The following is a 21136-nucleotide window of genomic DNA, read 5'->3' as shown; positions in this document are numbered from 1 at the left end:
GGTTACAGAAGAAGATCCTTGAGCCTTAAACACAAGGTAGTCATCTTTCAATTGAAGGACTAACTCTCCTTTGTCCACATCAATCACAGCTCTTGCTGTGGCTAGGAAGGGTCTTCCAAGGATGATGGATTTATCTTCTTCCTTACCAGTGTCTAGGATTATGAAATCAGTAAGGATGTAAAAGCTTTCAACCTTCACTAAGACATCCTCTACAAGTCCATAAGCCTGTTTCCTTGAATTGTCTTCCATCTTTAGTGAGATTCTTGCAGCTTTTACCTCAAAGATCCCTAGTTTCTCCATTACAGAGAGTGGCATGAGGTTTATACTTGAACCAAGGTCACACAGAGTCTTCTTAAAGGTCATGGTGCCTATGATGCAAGGTATTAAGAACTTTCCGGAATCCGGTTTCTTTTGAGGTAACTTTAGTTGCCCCAAAGCATTTAGTTCCTTGATGAGCAATGGAGGTTCATCCTCCCAAGTCTCATTACCAAATAACTTGGCATTCAGCTTCATGATTGCTCCTAGATACTGAGCAACTTGCTCTTCAATAATACCTTCATCCTCTTCAGAGGAAGAATACTCATCAAAGCTCATGAATGGCAACAGTAAGTTCAGTGGAATCTCTATGGTCTCTATATGAGCCTCAGATTACTTTGGTTCCACAATGGGGAACTCTTTATTGGCCAGTGGATGTTCCTTGAGGTCTTCCTCACTGGAAATCACTACCTTTTCTTCCTCTCCAGGTTCGGCCATTTTGGTTATAGTTATGGCCTTGCACTCTCTCTTTGGATTCTCTTCTGTATTGCTTGGAAGAGTACTAGAAGGGATTTCAGTAACTCTTTTGCTCAGTTGACCCACTTGTGCCTCCAAATTTCTTATGGAGGACTTTGTTTCAGTCATGAAACTGAGAGTGGTCTTAGATAGATCAGAGACTATGGTTGCTAAGTCAGAGTGGCTCTGCTTAGAACTCTCTATCTGTTGCTCAGAAGATGATGGAAAAGGCTTGCTATTGCCAAACCTATTTCTCCCACCATTATTATTGAAGCCTTGATTAGGCTTCTGTTGATCCTTCCATGAGAAATTAGGATGATTCCTCCATGAAGGATTATAGGTGTTTCCATAGGATTCTACCATGTAATTCACCTCTTCCATTGCAGGATTCTCAGGGTCATAAGATTCTCTTTCAGGGGAGGCTTCTTTAGTACTGCTTGATGCAGCTTGCATTTCAGTCAGACTCTGAGAAATCATATTGACTTGCTGAGTCAATATTTTGTTCTGAGCCAATATGGCATTCAGAGTATCAACCTCAAGAACTCCTTTCTTCTGAGTCATCCCATTATTCACAGGATTTCTTTTAGAAGTATACATGAACTGGTTATTTGCAACCATCTCAATGAGTTCCTGGGCTTCTGTAGGCGTTTTCTTCAGATGAAGAGATTCACCAGCAGAGTGATCCGATGATATCTTGTACAATTCAGACAGACCATCATAGAATATACATAAGATGCTCTATTCTGAAAGCATGTCAGAATGACACCTTCTGATCAATTGCTTGTATCTTTCCCAAGTTTCATAGAGGGATTCACCTTCCTTCTATTTGAAGGTTTAGACTTCCACTCTAAGCTTGCTCAACTTTTGAGGTGGAAAGAATTTGGCCAAGAAAGCATTGACTAACTTTTCCCAAGAGTTCAGGCTTTCTTTAGGTTGTGAGTCTAACCATATCCTAGCTCTGTCTCTTATAGCAAAGGGGAAAAGCATAAGTCTGTAGACCTCAGGATTAACCCCATTGGTCTTAACAGTGTCACATATTTGCAAGAATTCAGCTAAGAATTGATGAAGATCTTCCAATGAAAGTCCATAAAACTTGCAATTCTGCTGCATTAGAGAAACTAATTGAGGCTTAAGCTCAAAGTTGTTTGCTCCAATTGCAAGAATTGAGATGCTTCTTCCATAAAAGTCAGAAGTGGGTGCAGTAAAGTCACCAAGCACCTTCCTTGCATCTCCACCATTGTTGTTATTTTCGGCTGCCATGTCTTCTTCTTTTTCGAAAATTTCTGTTAGGTGTAACAACCCCGGTTTTCGAGTACGCGAGATCTTTTCTGAAAGTACGGAGAACTCTGGAGGATTAGTAAGGGGAGAAGCTCTGATATATCATCAAGTATCTCGATCCTCATTATCATTATGTCATCTTTAAGCTAGAACCTTTTATGAGGCAAGCTCGATAACGCAGTGATGAAGAACCTAGCTTTTGAACCGTATCGGTTAGGAGTTTTGATTCGGTTTTTCGTAAATAGTCTCAGTTAGACAAACCGGACTCGATTTATGAGAGAAGAGAGATAATAGGATGATATTATCATTATATTAGTATTAGAAGCTTCTTGAATGATATTATAAGGTTACCTAGTCAGTTTTAGTTAAAAAACAGAAAATCGATTTAACCGGGTTCACAGTTTACTGGTGCAGCTTAGCACCAGCACTCTCTGATGACTTTAGCAATACTAAGGCCTCATTAAACATGTCTTATTCTCATAATAAATATATTACTAGTGTCATTTATGCTAGTAGCTCAGAAAATAATTTTTAGAGATGTTTTTGCAAGTGTTCCGATACATCTAGTTTTAGTAGTTATACACCTGAGATATTTTAATATTATTTTAATCCACCTCCAAGCCAACCAATCACAACTCACCCTACACCCAAAAAACCCCCAAGGCTGGCTCATTTCCACTTTGTGGCCGAAAATAGGAAGAGAGAAAAGGAGAGAAAAGTTCTTAGTTCCAAATCTTCAAAGCTTAATTTCTGCTGAACTAAAACTCAAATCAAAATTTCAATGCGACCAAAATGATCCTCTCTTATTTCTCTACATGATCATATGACTTATCAAGGCTGGAATCAAGGTGAGTTGGCTGCACCATCTCTCTTTTGATTCGGTTTCAAGGAAACATGCTTAAACATGTGTTTTCTTGATGTTCTTCCTTAGGAATCATGCTTAACTTGACTTGAGGGCCAAGAAACGTGAATTTCCAGCAAGTCTAAGGTTAGAAATCACTTCCTAACTTGCTGAGTGAGATTTGGTTAGTTGAGAGTTTTGGATTTAAAGTTGTTCTTGATGTGATTTAGGAGGAAAACGTGCTTAAGGACCACCTGAAAATCTAACTGAATTAGGAGCAGCAAAACCAGGTAGGGTTTGGTAAAATTAATCTTGATTGATTGTTTTTGAGTTGTGTGATTATGATATGGTTTGGCTGTGCTTGAAATTGATTGTTTATATGAGTGATTCTTGTTGAAATTTTGGTGAAAATTTGATGAAATTTGATGATATTCAACTCTGAATTTATGTTCTTCATGGCTTCTGGAAAAACGAACCCTAGGACTTAAATTGGGGTTTAACTTGTGTTGAAATCAAGTAAGAAATAAGGGGCTTTAGTGGCTGGGAATTTATTTTGGATTTTGGTAAAAATCGATTGCTGAAAAGACTGAAAAACGTGTAAAAACAGTGAAAGAATCTGAAGAATTTATGAAGAACATGAAGAACACTTTGAGTGTGGTGAAGAACAATGAAGAACAGGCTTTAGATCCTTAAAATGGCAAGAAAGTAAAAATTTTGGTGTTTCAGGGGTTATTTAGTAATTTCTGAAAGTTAGGGTGATTAAAGTAGAAATATTAAAAGTTACGGGTGGTAAAAAGTAAATTTTAAAGCTTAAAAGTAAAAGGTAAGTTAATTTTCGAAAATTAATGATAAAATAATAAATAATAATAAAATATTAAATAATAATATTTAATTAAAAATAATATTTTAATAAAAATAATAAAATAATGCGAAAAGGCAGTTTTCTATAAAAGTTTTAGAAAGACAACTTTAAGTGCAGAATCTCATAATTACCTTCATAAAACACATAGGGAGTGGTAAGAACATATTAGTGAGGCAAAGATAAAAGAAAGATAAAAAGATAAAGAAAAGATGAAAATCAAAGTAAAAGTCTGTAAAGTTTTAATGACAGAAAAACAGATAGAGACTAGCGAACAAACTAGGGCAACATAGTTTGTCCTTGAGTTGCGACTAGGGTTAGGTATTATATGAAAAGTTAAACTGTTTCAGTATAGACTTAATGAACCTATACTTGGTACAGGCTAACTATTCATACCGAAATTTACATAAGCTTTACATACATACGTTAAGCAGAAAAATCAGAACAGAATAAAGAAACACAGAGAACAGAGTAAAGTAAAGAGATAAAGAGAAAAAGAGTACTATAGATACAGAGGAAAGAGTAATCAGAGAAAAGCAAAGAGTTACAGAGAATAGACTAACCAGAACAGAGTAAAGGGATACAGAGAAAAGAAAAACCAGAACAGAGCAAAGAGATAAAAGAGTTGAGTAATACAATAAAGAGATATTGTTTGTTTATTCGTTGCTTAATGCAACCCAAGAGATAATGTTTATTATCTGTTGCTTAAAGCAACCCAAGAGATTCTGTAGGGAAACTAGGATACCTACAGCAATTTCCCGTTCACAAGAGCTTCTGTAGGGAAACTAGGATACCTACAGCAATTTTCCGTTCTCAGGAGTACATTTTCTGCGAGTAGAAAGTAGAGGCTGTCTCAATAGAGCTGCTAATAATTATATGTGAATTTATTTGAACGGAAGATCGTATCCGGGAAATCGTAAACTCGTGACTGGATAAATGTCGGGAATGCAGGTGCTAACCGACACATGAGCTCATGGCCTGTACTAGGACTCGAGATGCATCATTCTTGTCTGCGCATCATTCTCTGTCGCATTCCTAGTTGTGTGTGATTTATTTCTTTATGTTTGTTTGCTCGAGTGCTATGTTTGTGCTTTATCTTCTTGTATTCTTCTGCTTATGTTCTGTTCTTTATTTTTTTTCTATCTATTTTTTTAACTTCTGTTTACTACTTTACTGTATCCTATTATCCATCTGCTAATCGAAAATGAATAAATGAATGTAACTAACAACCCCGACCCTACTAAGAACTCCCCAGTTCTTATCCCTTCTCTCCCTTCCTTCCCTCAGATGGAGACGGGCGTGATCTTCTATGAGTTCGAGGACCCTTACGTCCACGAGGATCCGGTACATCACAGTTACTTCATTATGGGTTTGGAGCCTCGTATTAGACGATATACGTTACCTAATCGAGCTTTTCAACATCCTCTGTCTAGCCCGCATTTTGACCCCGATGCTCCTTACGACTTTCCCTTATCTTGGTTACACCCTGATGCACCTAGACATCATTTTCCCGATGATCACGAACACTCTATACCAGCTCAACCCTTGAATGAGGTCGCACCTGAGCCTATCATTCCTGATGTGCCCGAGATAGCTAGAGACTACATACATGTGATTCTACTAGAGTGGGACCTTCCCCCTGAACCAATCTTAGACTTTTCATAGCCTGATGAGCCGGCACTACCGGACGGTGGGATAGCTCCTATATACGGGAACGGACCTGTGCTCGCGAATGGTTTTGTACGTAATGACAGCAGTGTTTCTGGTGGATCTGAGGATATAGTTGTAGCTGCGGACGATGAGGAAGAGGAGGATCCTGAGATAGAGATATAGCAGGATGAGGAGATGGACGAGCCTCACGGTGATTCTCCGAACGGCCACGTGTAGATATAGTGTGACTGCAGAAGGGGCATTCTTTTGATGACACTATAGTCTGACATTATCTGTTAGTTAGTCTCTCACTTGTGTTAGTACACCCGAGAGCTAGGAGCTATATAGTGGTTAGGCTAGCCCGGGCGCCAGTTTATTGGCTTTTTTTGTATAGGCCAGGCCCTGGGAGAGTTATGTAAATATTAGCTACGTAGGATGACGAGGATGTAAACTGACTTGATTTTGTGTAAACGCTATATGTTTTGTTATAGTGTACATGATGTATATTATCAGCTGTGTTTCTATGTTTATTTATGCTTCCTTTCTATTTCTCTCAATGTATGCCTGTTTATTTTACCTTGTTATCCGCAACGATATAATAAAAAAAGTTACTCGTAAAATTGGCAACGTTCTAACAAGGAACAGGCTCATATATTAAGTAACAGTTAATAATTAGGAAGAACAAGTTGGTAACACTTAGCTTCTTGTATGACCATGGCATACCGGAAGTTGGGTCGTTACAATTTGGTATCAGAGCAGTTCGTTCCCAATAGAGCCTGGGGAGTAGACTGACTATGCTTCATTGCATACTCTGCTTGTGTGTCTCTTGCTGTTAGGGTATCTTTAAGATACATTTGGCATGAATGTCTATGAGCGCTCATTTTAGAAATGTTCGTGCCTTACTTGAAATATTAAGACTGATCACCTTAATGTTGATTGTTTGGTGCGGATAGAACCTTAATGACTGCGAATAGGCATAGTTTAATCGAGTTCCGAATGACGAATCGATGCGAGGCACAGCTATCCTCACAGCTGTTAAGATCTCCATGGCTATGATTTTGTCAGATTTGGATGCTGTAAGGAACGGATGCTTGTTTTACTTGTGAGGAATCTGGACACACAGCTAGGATCTACCTAAGAAAGTTTGTTCAGAATCCAGTGCGAACCCAACAACAAGGTCGAGTGTTTGCTATGACTACTGATGATGCTATGCAATCAGACGCCCTGATCCAAGGACAGTGTTATGTCAATAATCGGTTTCTAACTATACTGTATGATTCGAGTGCATCGCATTCTTTTATTTCTTTAACTGTTGCTCGTGAGTTGGGACTAGATTTCTCTGAGTTAAACTTTGATCTAATTGTCCATACACCTGCATCCCAAAATGCTTTGACTAGTTTAGTGTGCCTGCAAGTATCATTCACTATTAGGAACAGAACTTTTATACATGATCTAATCTGTTTGCCTCTATGTGGTTTAGAAGTTATTCTAGGATTAGATTGGTTGTCCAAGTATCATGTTTTCCTTGATTTCTATGAAAGAACTGCTGTTATTCCGTCTGATAGTTTAGATATTAAACCATTTCTATCTCATACCTTATATCTAAATTATGTAAGACTTACCTTAGACGGGAGTGATTGTGAGGGGTACGTTCTGTTAGTAGCTAGCACGAATGATAGTGAATTAAGCCTAGAATAAATCCGAATGGTGAAGGAATTTCCTGATGTTTTTTTGGACGACATCCCTGAATTTCTTCCTCAGGGAGAGATAGAATTCAGCATTGAACTAGTGCCTGGAACCGGACCAATTTTCATAGCACCGTACCAGATGTCACCATTGGAACTTGCAGAGTTGAAGAAGCAGTTGGATGAGCTACTTGGAAAGAAATTTATTCGTCCCAGCGCATCACCTTGGGGAGCTCCGGTGTTGCTAGTAAAGAAGAAGGATGGTGGAATGAGACTTTGTGTAGATTACCGACAGCTAATAAAGTCACTATCAAGAACAAGTACCCACTTCCACGAATAGATGATTTGATGGATCAGTTAAAAGGTGCAACTGTGTTCTCGAAGATTGATTTGTGATCGGGCTATCACCAGATTCGAGTGAAAGGGTCAGATACATCGAAGACTGCATTTAGAACTCGATATGGTCACTATGAGTATACGGTTATGTCGTTTGGACTAACTAATGCTCCTGCGATTTTCATGGATTACATGAATCGTATTTTTTCATCCGTACCTTGATCAGTTCGTAGTAGTCTTCATAGACGATATTCTCATCTATTCGAAGATAGAAAGAGAGCATGAAGAGCATCTAAGGACTGTATTGCAGATACTGAGGACTCGGAAGTTATATGCTAAACTATCAAAGTGCGAATTCTGGACAGAGAAGGTGGCATTTTTGGGACATGTTATATCACAGGGAGAAATTGTAGTGGATCCTTTAAAGATTGAAGCAGTAGTGCAGTGGGAACCACCTACGACCGTTACGGAAGTTCAGAGTTTCCTCAGACTTGCTGGCTATTACCGGAGGTTCATCAAAGGATTTTCACAGATAGCCTTACCTTTGACTTACCTTACACGAAAGGAAGTTCCATTTATCTGGACGACTGAGTGTGATAGAAGCTTCCAGATGCTTAAGGAAAAGCTAACAACTGCACCTGTACTATATCTACCCGATCCGCAAAAACCTTTTGAAGTATACTGTGACGCCTCTCATAAAGGACTTGAATGTGTGCCAATGCAAGACAAAAATGTGGTGGCTTATGCTTCCCGGCAGCTGAGACCTCATGAACGAAATTATCCGACGCATGACTTGGAATTGGCTGCAGTAGTGTTTGCTCTGAAGATCTGGAGGCACTATTTGTATGGCGCTCAACTAGAAGTTTTCTCTGACCACAAAAGTTTAAAGTATATCTTTGACCAGAAGGATCTTAATATGCGACAGCGAAGGTGGATGGAGTTCCTGAAGGACTATGATTTTAAGTTAAGTTACCACCCAGGAAAAGCGAACGTGGTGGCAGACGCCTTGAGCAAGAAGAATTTGAGCATCTCTTGGATGACGATAAAGGAAGAGAAGCTACTTGAAGAATTTGAGGACCTTAAGTTGGCTATGACTGAGACGTCAAGCGGAGTCCGTTTGGCGCAGTTGCATATAACACCAGATTTTAAGATTAGTATTCAGCAAGCACAAGCACAGGACTCAGAAATGATGACGATGCTGAGACGGATGAAAGTAAAGGAACCAGAAGCTGTAAGACTAGATCGTAGCAGTCTCTAGAGATACAAGAACAGAATTTGTGTGCCTAGTTCTGGAGATTTACGGCAAAGGATTCTTGCAGAAGCTCATCAAAGTAGATTTTCTATGCATCCTGGAGTAACAAAGATGTATCAGGATTTGAAACAAATGTTCTGGTGGCCGGGCTTAAAGAAAGAGGTAGCTGATTATGTCTCAAGAAGTTTAACCTGCCAGAAGGTGAAGGTGGAACATCAGAAGCCATCAGGAACCCTGCAACCCTTAGAAATACCACACTGGAAATGGGAGCAGATCACTATGGATTTTGTCACGGGATTGCCAAGGATCTCAACAGGACACGATGCCATTTGGGTAATTGTGGACAGGTTGACAAAGTCAGTGCACTTCCTTCTGATTCGAGTTGATTATACCTTAGAAAGGCTGGCATGGATATATATTCAAGAAATCATATGATTGCACGGGATACCTTCGTCAATTGTATCAGATCAAGATCCGAGGTTTACTTCCAGATTCTGGGGAGCTTTCCAGAAAGCTTTAGGAACAGAATTGAACATGAGTATAGCATACCATACTCAGACAGACGGACAATCAGAGCGAACAATCCAGACATTAGAAGACATGCTAAGATCTTGTGTGATGGGTAACCAAGGCGGTTGGGATAAATATTTGTCATTGGTCGAGTTCGTCTACAACAACAGTTACCAACAAAGTATCGGGATGGCACCATATGAAGCTCTCTACGGAAGAAGATGTCAAACACCATTGTGTTGGAATGACGACGGAGAAGCTAGTGTCTTAGGTCCAGGCTTAGTGCAAGAAACTACTGAGAAGATAAAGGGGATTCGCCAGAAGATCCAGACCACACAGAGCCGTCAAAAGAGCTATGCCGATAATAAACGTAGACCCTTAGAGTTTAGTGAGGGAGATCATGTCTTTCTTAAAGTAACCCCGACTACTGGAATAGGTAGAGCCCTTAAGACTAAAAAGCTTAACCCTCGATATATAGGACCTTTCCAAATACTTAAAAGAGTCGGTCTAGTAGCTTATCAAATAGTCCTTCCTCCTTACTTATTAAACCTTCGTGATGTTTTTCATGTCTCGCAACTTAAGAAATATATTCCCGACGAGAGTCACATTTTACAACCAGAGACAGTACAGTTACAAAACGATTTGACATATCAAGCATCACCAGTTCGGATCGTAGAAAGAAGTCATAAGCAGCTAAGAGGCAAAACTGTTCGCTTAATCAAAGTAGCTTGGGGACAAAGAGAAGAAGAAAAGCACACTTGGGAACTGGAAGATAAGATGAAAGCTGATTACCCGCATCTATTCTCAGGTAACTGAAATTTTGAGGGCAAAATTTTCTGTTAGGAGGGTAGAATGTAACAACCCCGATTTTCGAGTACGTGAGATCTTTTCTGAAAGTACGGAGAACTTCGGAGGATCAGTAAGGGGAGAAGCTCTGATATATCATCAAGTATCTCAATCCTCATTGTCATTATGTCATCTTTAAGCTAGAACCTTTTATGAGGCAAGCTCGATAACCCAGTGATGAAGAACCTAGTTTTTGAACCGTATCAGTTAGGAGTTTTGATTCGGTTTTTCGTAAATAGTCTCAGTTTGACAAACCGGACTCGATTTATGAGAGAAGAGAGATAATAGGATGATATTATCATTATATTAGTATTAGAAGCTTCTTGAATGATATTATAAGGTTACCTGGTCAGTTTTAGTTAAAAACAGAAAATCGGTTTAACCGGGTTCACAGTTTACTGGTGCAGCTTAGCACCAGCACTCTCTGATGACTTTAGCAATGCTAAGGCCTCATTATACATGTCTTATTCTCATAATAAATATGTTACTAGTGTCATTTATTCTAGTAGCTCAGAAAATAATTTTTAGAGATGTTTTTGCAAGTGTTCCGATACATCTAGTTTTAGTAGTTATACACCTGAGATATTTTAATATTATTTTAATCCACCTCCAAGCCAACCAATCACAACTCACCCTATACCCCCAAAACCCCCAAGGCTGGCTCATTTCCACTTTGTGGCCAAAAATAGGAATAGAGAAAAGGAGAGAAAAGTTCTTAGTTCCAAATCTTCAAAGCTTGATTTCTGCTGAACTAAAACTCAAATCAAAATTCCAATCCGACCAAAATGATCCTCTCTTCTTTCTATACATGATCATATGACTTATCAAGGATGGAATCAAGGTGAGTTGGCTGCTCCATCTCTCTTTTGATTCGGTTTCAAGGAAACATGCTTAAACATGTGTTTTCTTGATGTTCTTCCTTAAGAATCATGCTTAACTTGACTTGAGGGCCAAGAAATGTGAACTTATAGCAAGTCTAAGGTTAGAAATCACTTCCTAACTTTCTGAGTGAGATTTGGTTAGTTGAGGGTTTTTGGATTTAAAGTTGTTCTTGATGTGATTTAGGAGGAAAAAGTGCTTAAGGACCACCTGAAAATCTAACTGAATTAGGAGCAGCAAAATTAGGTAGGGTTTGGTAAAATTAATCCTGATTGATTGTTTTTGAGTTGTGTGATTATGATATGGTTTGGCTGTGCTTGAAATTGATTGTTTATATGAGTGATTCTTGTTGAAATTTTGGTGAAAATTTGATGAAATTTGATGATATTCAACTCTGAATTTATGTTCTTCATGGCTGCTGGAAAAATGAACCCTAGGACTTAAATTTGGGTTTAATTTGTGTTGAAATCAATTAAGAAATAAGGGGCTTTAGTGGCTGGGAATTTATTTTGGATTTTGGTAAAAATCGGTTGCTGAAAAGACTGAAAAACGGGTAAAAACAGAGAAAGAATCTGAAGAATTTATGAAGAACATGAAGAACAATTTGAGTATGGTGAAGAACAATGAAGAACAGGCTTTAGATCCTTAAAAGGGCAAGGAAGTAAAAATTTTGTTGTTTAAGGGGTTATTTAGTAATTTTTGAAAGTTAGGGTGGTTAAAGTAGAAATATTAAAAGTTACGGGTAGCAAAAAGTAAATTTTAAAGGTTAAAAGTAAAAGGTAAGTTAATTTTCGAAAATTAATGATAAAATAATAAATAATAATAAAATATTAAATAATAATATTTAATTAAAAATAATATTTTAATAAAAATAATAAAATAATGCGAAAAGGCAGTTTTCTATAAAAGTTTTAGAAAGACAACTTTAAGTGCAGAATCTCATAATTACCTTCATAAATCACTTAGGGAGTGGTAAGAACATATTAGTGAGGCAAAGATAAAATAAAGATAAAAAGATAAAGAAAAGATGAAAATCAAAGAAAAAGTTTGTAAAGTTTTAATGACAGAAAAACAGATAGAGACTAGCGAACAAACTAGGGCAACATAGTTAGTCCTTGAGTTGCGACTAGTGTTAGGTATTATATGAAAAGTTAAACTGTTTCAGTATAGACTTAATGAACCTATACTTGGGACAGGCTAACTATTCATACCAAAATTTACATAAGCTTTACATACATACGTTAAGCAGAAAAATCAAAACAGAATAAAGAAACATAGAGAACAGAGTAAAGTAAAGAGATAAAGAGAAAAAGAGTACTATAGATACAGAGGAAAGAGTAATCAGAGAAAAGCAAAGAGTTATAGAGAACAGAGTAACCAGAGCAGAGTTAAGGGATACAGAGAAAAGAAAAACCAGAACAGAGCAAAGAGATAAAAGAGATGAGTAATACAATAAAGAGATATTGTTTGCTTATTCGTTGCTTAATGCAACCCAAGAGATAATGTTTATTATCTGTTGCTTAAAGCAGCCCAAGAGCTTCTATAGGGAAACTAGGATACCTACAGCAATTTTCCGTTCCCAGGAGTATATTTCCTACGAGTAGAAAGCAGAGGCTGTCTCAATAGAGCTGCTAATAATTATATGCGCATTTATTTGAACGGAAGATCGTATCCGGGAAATCGTAAACTCGTGACTGGATAAATGTCGGGAATGCAGGTGCTAACCGACACATGAGCTCATGGCCTGTACTAGGACTCGAGATGCATCATTCTTGTCTGCGCATCATTCTCTGTCGCATTCCTAGTTGTGTGTGATTTATTTCTTTATGTTTGTTTGCTCGAGTGCTATGTTTGTGCTTTATCTTCTTGTATTCTTCTGCTTATGTTCTGTTCTTTATTTTTTTTCTATCTATTTTTTTAACTTCTGTTTACTACTTTACTGTATCCTATTATCCATCTGCTAATCGAAAATGAATAAATGAATGTAACTAACAACCCCGACCCTACTAAGAACTCCCCAGTTCTTATCCCTTCTCTCCCTTCCTTCCCTCAGATGGAGACGGGCGTGATCTTCTATGAGTTCGAGGACCCTTACGTCCACGAGGATCCGGTACATCACAGTTACTTCATTATGGGTTTGGAGCCTCGTATTAGACGATATACGTTACCTAATCGAGCTTTTCAACATCCTCTGTCTAGCCCGCATTTTGACCCCGATGCTCCTTACGACTTTCCCTTATCTTGGTTACACCCTGATGCACCTAGACATCATTTTCCCGATGATCACGAACACTCTATACCAGCTCAACCCTTGAATGAGGTCGCACCTGAGCCTATCATTCCTGATGTGCCCGAGATAGCTAGAGACTACATACATGTGATTCTACTAGAGTGGGACCTTCCCCCTGAACTAATCTTAGACTTTTCATAGCCTGATGAGCCGGCACTACCGGACGGTGGGATAGCTCCTATATACGCGAACGGACCTGTGCTCGCGAATGGTTTTGTACGTAATGACAGCAGTGTTTCTGGTGGATCTGAGGATATAGTTGTAGCTGCGGACGATGAGGAAGAGGAGGATCCTGAGATAGAGATAGAGCAGGATGAGGAGATGGACGAGCCTCACGACGATTCTCTGAATGGCCACGTGTTGATATAGTGTGACTGCGGAAGGGGCATTCTTTTGATGACACTCTAGTCTGACATTATCTATTAGTTAGTCTCTCACTTGTGTTAGTACACCCGAGAGCTAGGAGCTATATAGTGGTTAGGCTAGCCCGGGCGCCAGTTTAGTAGCTTTTTTGTATAGGCCAGGCCCTGGGAGTGTCGTGTAAATATTAGCTACGTAGGATGACGAGGATGTAAACTGACTTGATCTTGTGTAAACGCTATATGTTTTGTTATAGTGTACATGATGTATATTATCAGCTGTGTTTCTATGTTTATTTATGCTTCCTTTCTATTTCTCTTAATGTATGCCTGTTTATTTTACCTTGTTATCCGCAACGATATAATAAAAAAAAGTTACTCGTAAAATTGGCAACGTTCTAACAAGGAACAGGCTCATATATTAAGTAACAGTTAATAATTAGGAAGAACAAGTTGGTAACACTTAGCTTCTTATATGACCATGGCATACCGGGAGTTGGGTCGTTACATTAGGTCCTCTCCAGAGTATTGTGCTTTAGCTTCTCTTAGCTTCCTTTTCATAGTCCTTTCAGGTTCAGGATCAGCTTCAACAAGAATGTTCTTATCCTTGTTCCTGCTCATATGAAAAAGAAGAGAATAGAAAAGAATAGGAATCCTCTATGTCACAGTATAGAGATTCCTTTATCTGAGTAGAAGAATAGAAGGATAGAATGAAGAAGGGAGAAGAAGAAGAATTCAAACACACAGAGAGAGAGAGGGTTCGAATTATAAGTAGAAGAGAAATGTTAGTAAATAAATAAAATAAATAGAAAGAGATAAGAGAGAGAAGAAATTCGAATATTAATTTAAAATAAAATAAAAGTATTTTTGTTTTTATTTTAAATTTTGAGTTAGAATTCGAAAATTAAGAAGAGAAATAAAATAAAATTAGAATTTAAAACAATTAGTTAATAAAAAAGAATTTTGAAAAAGTGGTGATGGGTTTTCAAAAATTAGAGAGAGAAAAGTAGTTAGGTAGTTTTGAAAAAGATATGATTGAAATAGAAAACTTTTTAAAATTAAACAAAAAGTCAAGTAGTTAATTGAAAAATATTTGAAAATAAATTTTGAAAAGATAAGAAGTTAGAAAAGGATTTTGAAATTAAATTTTGAAAATGATTTGAAAAGGAAATTAAAAAGATTTGATTTTTGAAATTAAAGTTGATTACCTGACTAACAAGAAACTAAAAAGATATGATTCTAGAATTTAAAGATTGATCCTTTCTTAATAGGCAAGTAACAACTTCAAAATTTTTGAATCAAAACACTAAATGTTAGCAATAATTTTGAAAATCATGAAATAAAAATAAGAAAAAGATTTTGAAAATTAATTTTGGGATTTTCGAAAACATGAAAGAAAAATGAAAAGGATTTAATTTTTGAAAGGGATTTGAAAATATAGAATTTTTAAATTGAAATTTTGACTTGACTAACAAGAAACAACCAAATTTTAAAATTTTTTGACTAAATCAATTCAAAATTTCGAAATTTATGAGTGAAATAAAGGAAAGATATTTTTTTTTATTTTTAAATTTTTAATGATAGAAGAGAAAAATAACTAATTGATGCAAAACATAAAAATTTAAGAATCAAAACAAGAAAAATATGCAAGAACATTTTGAATGTCAAGATGAACACCAAGAACACTTTGAAGATCAAGATGAACATCAAGAACATATTTTTGAAAATTTTTAAGAAAAGAGACACATGCAAGATACCAAACTTATAAATTTTTAATGTTGAGACACTAGTAATTCAAAAATACATATGAAAAACAAGAAAAGACACCAAACAAGAAAAATTAAAGATCAAACAAGGAAAATTATCAAGAACAACTTGAAGATCAATGAAGAACACATGCATGAATTTTCGAAAATTTAAAGAAAGTTAGAACATGCAATTGACACCAAACTTAAAATTTGACACAAGACTTAAACAAGAAACATAAAATTTTTGTTTTTTATGATTTTATTAAAATTTTTTGTATTTTTCAAAAATTAATTGGAAAAAGAAAATAAAGGGATACAAAATTTTTAATAAGAATTCCAGGAATCATGCACTGTTAGTCTAAAGCTTCAGTCCAAAAGAATTAGACATGGCCAGATAGCCAGCCAAGCTTTAAATGAAAGCTTCGATCCAAAAGATTAGACATGGCCAAATAGCCAGCCAAGCTTTAGCATAAAACATACAAGCATGTCAATGAGAAGTGGAAGCCTCAGTCCAAAAGATTAGACATGGCTAAACAGCCAGCCAGGCTTCAACATATCTTATGAAACTCTAGAATTCATTCTTAAAAATTCTGAAGAACACAAATTTTTTTTGAAATTTTTTTTTGAATTTTTCGAAAACTAATATTTAAAAAGCTTAAAATAAAATTACCTAATCTAAGCAACAAGATGAATCGTCAGTTATCCAAACTCGAACAATCCCCGGAAACCGCGCCAAAAACTTGGTGCACGGAAATCGTGATTCACACTTTTCACATCTCCGCATAACTAACCAGCAAGTGCACTGGGTTGTCCAAGTAATAAACCTTACGTGAGTAAGGGTCGATCCCACGGAGATTGTCGACTTGAAGCAAGCTATGGTCATCTTGTAAATCTCAGTTAGGCGGATTCGATTGGTTATGAGGTTTTAGATAATTAAAATATAAATAAAACATAAAATAAAATAAAGTTACTTATGTAATTCATTGGTGGGAATTTCAGATAAGCGTCTGGAGATGCTTTATTGCTTCTGAATCTCTGCTTTTCTATTGTCTTCTTCCAACCATGCGTTACTTCCTTCCATGGCAAGCTGTAAGATCCTCTCAGTGAAAATGGTCCTCTACGGTTTCTGCACGGCTAATCAACTGTCGGATTTCTCGTCTCGGATGAAAAATACCAGGTACAGCTACCGCATGGCTAATCATCTTTTGGTTCCCGCTAGCGTCGGAATAGAATCCATTGATCCTTTTGCACACTGTCACTTGTGCCCAACATTTGTAGGTTTGAAGCTCGTCACAGTCATTCCTTCCTAGATCCTACTCGGAATACCATAGACAAGGTTTAGACTTTCCAGATCCCAGGAATGGCTGCCAATTGGTTCTAGCCTATACCACGAAGATACTAATCTCACGGACTCGGTCCGTATATTAGATATCCAAGAGAGTATACTCCAGCTGTCGTCCAATGACTACGTTGAACATCATGTAGACAACTTTGTGTTTGTCAGGCATGCGATCCTGGCTAAGCGAGTAACGAAGATTGGGTGATTGTCACGAGTCACCCCTTCATTCTGACTTAACTGAATTAAGAACAAAAGTATATCTTGGAGAAGAAGTAGGCATGAATTGAATAGAAAATAGTAGTAATTGCATTAATTCATGAAGAACAGCAGAGCTCCACACCTTAATCTATGGGGTGTAGAAACTCCACCGTAGAAAATACATAAGTAAAAAAGGTCTAGGCATGGCCGTGAGGCCAGCCTTAAAAACGTGAACAATGGTCTCTAAGATCAAAGTGATCAAAAGATAAAAACTGTAAAATAAATCTCTAAAAGTAGTTTTTATACTAAACTAGTAACCTAGGTTTACAGAAAATGAGTAACTAAGTGCAGATAGTGCAGAAATCCACTTCCGGGTCCCACTTGGTGTGTGCTTGGGCTGAGCATTCAGCTTTACACGTGCATAGGCTGTTCCTGGAGTTAAACGCCAGCTTTGGTGCCAGTTTGGGCGTTTTACGCCAAGATGTTTTAGGCTAGCTTTGGACGCCAGTTTGGGCCATCAAATATCGAGCAAAGTATGGACTATTATATATTGTTGGAAAGCCCAGGATGTGTACTTTCCAACGAAATTAAGAGCGGGCCAATTGGGCTTCTGTAGCTCTAGAAAATCCACTTCGAGTGCAGGAGGGTCAGAATCCAACAGTATCTGCAGTCCTTTTTCAGCCTCTGAATCAGGTTTTTGCTCAGGTCCCTCAATTTCAGCCAGAAAATACTTGAAATCATAGAAAAATACACAATCTCATAGTAAAATCTAGAAATATGATTTTTGAATAAAAACTAATAAAAATATAATAAAAAGTAACTAAAACATACTAAAAACTATGTAAAAACAATGCCAAAAAAGGTATAAATTATCCGCTCATCAGCTGCCCGTCAAGCTAATGACGGTAAAGAAGCGCTTGTTGGGAGGCAACCCAATCATTAGAATAGTGCTTTCATTTCCATTTCCTTTTTATTTACTTTAAGTTTTATATTATAGTTTTTCCTTTGCTTCTTTAAGTTTATGATCATGTGCAGCACTTAGGATAGAAACAGAGACATGCAGAACTGAAAACAGAACACCCTGGGCATTCAGCGCCAAAGAGAAAGAGAAAGTTGGGCATTCAGCGCCCACTAATGAGCTGAGAAGACCCTCTCCCTGACCCTTTCTGGGCGTTCAACGCCCATAAAGGAGGAATAGCTGGCGTTGAACGCCAGACAGGGAGTAGACTAGGTGTTCAACGCCCCATAGGGGGAATATCCTAGCATTAAATGCCAGCCAAGGAGCAATACTGGGCGTTGAATGCCCTAAAAAGAGCGGCCTGGCCTGCAATTGACCCTTCTATTGGCATCCAACGCCCATTCCTGGCATTGAACGCCAGGTAAGGGGCAGGCTGCTCGAGTGTGGAAGCTTCTCAGCCAATGGGTCCCATAGAATCTCCACCTAACCCACCTTTTTTCTCTCTCCTACTTTTTAAACCTTGCAAACCACACCCTACTTTCCCTTTTCCCCATACACACTATTCCCCAAACCCATCATAAATCCCATCACTTTAATTCCCCACCAACCCATCCATTTCAAATTCAAACTTTCACCACCCATTCTTCCCTCCCTTATAACCAAAACCTACCCCATCCCACCCTATATATACCCCCTCATACAACCCTTAATATACACACCTCCTAAACACTCTCTCCCTTTAACCCTATACACCTTCCACATCCTTCTTCTTCCCTATTATCCCACTTGGCCGAATCCTTCCTTCCTCTCTTTCTCTATCATTCCCTTCTCTCTTCTCTTCTATTCTCTTCTTTTTTTTGTTCTTATTTACTCGAGGACAAGAAAAGTTTTTAAGTTTGGTGTTGCAAAAGTTTTGCTTTTTGACTTCTACCATTCCTAAGTATGGCACCAAAGGCTGGCGAAGCCTCAAGAAAGAGAAAGGGAAAGGCTCCCGCTTCTACCTCTGAACCTTGGAAATCATGGAGATTCCTCACTAAGGTGCACCACGATCACTTCTATGATGTGGTGAGGCACAAGAAGGTGATTCCTGAGGTCCCCTTCAAGCTTAAGAAAGGGGAATATCCGGAGATCCAACAAGAGATCTGGAGAAGGGATTGGGAAATTCTGACCAATCCTGTTTCAGAGGTCAGAACACTAATGGTGCAAGAATTTTTTGCCAATGCTTAGATCACCAAAAATCATGATACAAGTGTGAACCTATCCCCTAAAAACTGGCGCACCATGGTCGAGAGCAACTATTGGACTTCAGTCCAGAAAGTGTGAGGGTGGCACTCCAATTGCCTCAGATGCTAGGAGACCCACACTCCTACACTAGAAGGGTCAACTCCGACTAAAGATTAGATTAAGTCCTTGCGGAAATTTATATGGAAGGAGCGCAGTAGAGAAGAGACACACAAGGCAAGCCCTACCAACTAGGTAGGCTTGACCTCAAGCCTGTGGCCCAAGGATAGTTGGTGTTTATCCAACGTTCCATCATTCCCACTAGTAACGGATCCGAGGTTACCATAGACCGAGCAATAATGATTCATTGTATTACGTTTGGGAATGATGTGGAAGTACATGAGGTGATACCTCAAGAATTGTACAAGGTGGCTGAAAATACCTCCACCAAAGCGAGACTAGCATTCCCACACCTCATTTATCGCCTATGCAATTCAGCTAGAATTGGCACAGTTGGTGTAACGATCCAATTTTCAGTACTCCTAGGACATACCAGAAACTGAGTGCTACCAATTTGTCATCCTAATTATTATCTATTATTTATTATATGAGCCTGATTCGTTGTTAAAAGCGTAGTTAGTTAGCGAGGTACTTTTTTTTTGAAAACGTTTGAATCAATAAACAGAATCATTTATAATCAATTAAAAAATAATAACAGATAAAACAGTTATAAACAACCACACATAAATACATCACCAGTAGTTGACAACATTCGGTGATTCAGCCTTTATTAGAATATAGACTGTTAGTTAGAACACCCCTAGATATAGCTAAATAATGTCTATATACATATATATACATACAACATCCCAGGTCCTGACATGTTCAAGAGGTCCCTAAGCTGGCACCTAGGCTAGCCTAGACTCTATATTCGCCTAGTCCCTCTAAACTACTAAAGCGAGGGAAAGTACGTTCTAGGTCTTCAAAACTCAAGTCAAGTAGAACGTCACCAAAAGGTAGAACATCATCTGCTACTCCTCTGCACGATCAGACATTGCCATAGGACGTCTCTCTGGTACCTCATCAAGTAGCCACACAACAGGAGTCTCGTACACAAGATTTAGGTTAAAGTTCATGTACAAATGGGGTGTAGACATTGGCTGGTCTCACAGTATATACATATAAACAGAGAACGATATTCACCCTAGACTCATAAGACTATCTAAAGCGGAATCCTCTTTGCAGAACCATCATCAACGAACTACGGTAAGGTACTCTCACTTCCATTTGAAGGGGGAAGGGAGAGAGAAGGGGTAAGAACTGGAGAGTCCTTAGTAGGGCTGGGGTTATTAGTTAAGTTCATTAATTTTGTGTTGTTTAGCAGATAAATAGCAGAATACAAAAAAAGCAGTAAATAGAAGATACAGATAAATGGAAAAGATAAAGAAAATAGATAGCAGAACACAAACAGAAGAATACAAGAAAATAACACAAACACAGACACAGAGAATAGAATACAAACAAAGAAAGCATACATTCATGCAACAATCATAATAGAGAAAATGCACAACCAAGTATGATGGATATCTAGCCCTAGTGCAGGTAATGAGCTCATTTGTTGGTTACATACCCGCTCCCGACGTTACCCGGAGTCCTTTGACCAGGTAAGGCTTCCCTGTTGGCAATGCCCCTGACAAGAGTCCTTTGACTTGCAGAGCGGCACTAGCAACCCACTGCAAGAGTCCTTTGACTTGCATGACGGAGCTAGTTAACTTATATCTGCTCAACACACTCACTGTAAGAGTCCTTTGACTTACAAGAGTATATGCTAGTTGTGTTTTCTCGATACCTCTGTAAGAGTCCTCTGACTTACAGAATAGCATTATAGCTAAGTATCCCAGGAAAGCACTCTCAGTGGTCGTACCACCATCTATCTGACTGCCTCTCTACAGCAGATTCTTACATAATCATTCTCATTATCATCATTCATTATCATTCTCATTATTCATCATTACTTTCACATTCTTATACAGTACCTCTTTCTTTCTCTGTTCAATCATACTATACAAACTTTACAGCATTTACTTTTACAACATCTTAACTCAAACCATTTCTC

At 38.0% G+C, this 21136-nt stretch overlaps 1 pseudogene; it reads left to right on the top strand.

The window, feature by feature from the left end:
• LOC148564751 (uncharacterized) overlaps positions 1-19026 on the top strand; it is a 31476-nt pseudogene extending 12450 nt beyond the window's left edge.
• The last annotated feature ends 2110 nt before the right edge of the window (positions 19027-21136 follow it).

Source organism: Arachis ipaensis, chromosome B5 (genome assembly GCF_059453495.1).
Source record: "Arachis ipaensis isolate K30076 ecotype BB chromosome B5, ASM5945349v1, whole genome shotgun sequence".
Classification (NCBI taxonomy): domain Eukaryota; kingdom Viridiplantae; phylum Streptophyta; class Magnoliopsida; order Fabales; family Fabaceae; genus Arachis; species Arachis ipaensis.
Note: the sequence above shows the minus strand (reverse complement) of the source record. Positions and strands in the feature narration are given on the sequence as shown.